Below are 1,193 nucleotides of genomic sequence, written 5' to 3'. Positions count from 1 at the left end.
CAATCTTGAAAAATAAGAACAAAACTGTAGGTTTCACAATCCCAGATTTCAAGATATACTTCAAAGCTGCAGTAATCAAAATAGTATGTACCGGCACAAAGTAGACATATAAATCAATGGAACAGAATAGAGAGCCCAGAAATAAGTCCACTATTATATGGTCAATCTTCAACAAAGGAGGCAAGAATATCAATGGCAAGAAGACAATCTTCTTAACAAATGGTGCTGGGAAAACTGGACAGCTACACACAGAAACCTCACCACTTTCTTACACCCTAAACTCAATGGATTAAGGACTTAAAAGTGAGACCTGAAACCATAAAAATCCTAGAAGAGAGCACAAACAGTAACTTCACTGACATTGTCAGTGGCAACATTTTTCTAGATATGTCTCCTAAGGCAAGGGAAACAAAAGCAAAAATAAGCTATTGGGACTACATCAAAATAAAATGCTTCTGCACAGCAAAGGAAACAAGCAACAAAACAGAAAACCATCTACTGAATGGAAGAAGATATCTGCATATATAGGCAAATACATGGGCTCCATTTAATCCATGACATAGGTCAATCCTATGTTTGACTGAGAGAACAAGGCTGGCATGAACTTCAGCAAGTCCAATGGCATCTGGAAGTCCATTACAGACTGCAGAACATCTTTCACACCTATGACAGGGGCAATTCTGAGATGATTAACAAGAACGAGCTCAAGCAAGCACTCTCAGGGTACTGGCTCTCTGACCAGTCTCATGACATTCTCATTTGAAAGTTGGACAGACAAGTATGGGAGCAGATCAGATTTGATGACTTCATCCAGGGATGCATCCTCTTGCAGGCATTGACAGATATGCACAGGTGTTATGATAGGGATCAGGATGACTGAATTCGGTGTCAGATGAACAGTACCTGTCCATGGTCTTCAGCATTGTATAACATTGGCCTTTGCAACTAGCTATGTGACTTAGGGAAGGAAGACTAAAAATGCCAAGTCTCTCTTTGAAGAAATGGAACATATATGCAGCTAGATACTGTTATTCCTTTAAGTTTTATATAGTTAATGTTTGGGGAGCCAACTGTACATATGTGGATAAGCTGATTAATGTAACAATGATTTGCATTGGTTACTGATTATAACATTAAAGTAACATACAATTGCATTAATGCAAATGTAACAATAGTTATAATCATTGTTCACA

The 1,193-nt window shown here is 38.1% G+C and overlaps 1 pseudogene; it reads left to right on the top strand.

Annotated features, from left to right (window-relative positions):
* The first annotated feature begins 572 nt into the window (after positions 1-572).
* Positions 573-930, top strand: LOC112931806 (programmed cell death protein 6 pseudogene; annotated as a pseudogene).
* Positions 931-1,193: the final 263 nt, after the last annotated feature.

Source organism: Vulpes vulpes, chromosome 13 (genome assembly GCF_048418805.1).
Source record: "Vulpes vulpes isolate BD-2025 chromosome 13, VulVul3, whole genome shotgun sequence".
NCBI classification, from domain to species: domain Eukaryota; kingdom Metazoa; phylum Chordata; class Mammalia; order Carnivora; family Canidae; genus Vulpes; species Vulpes vulpes.
Note: the sequence above shows the minus strand (reverse complement) of the source record. Positions and strands in the feature narration are given on the sequence as shown.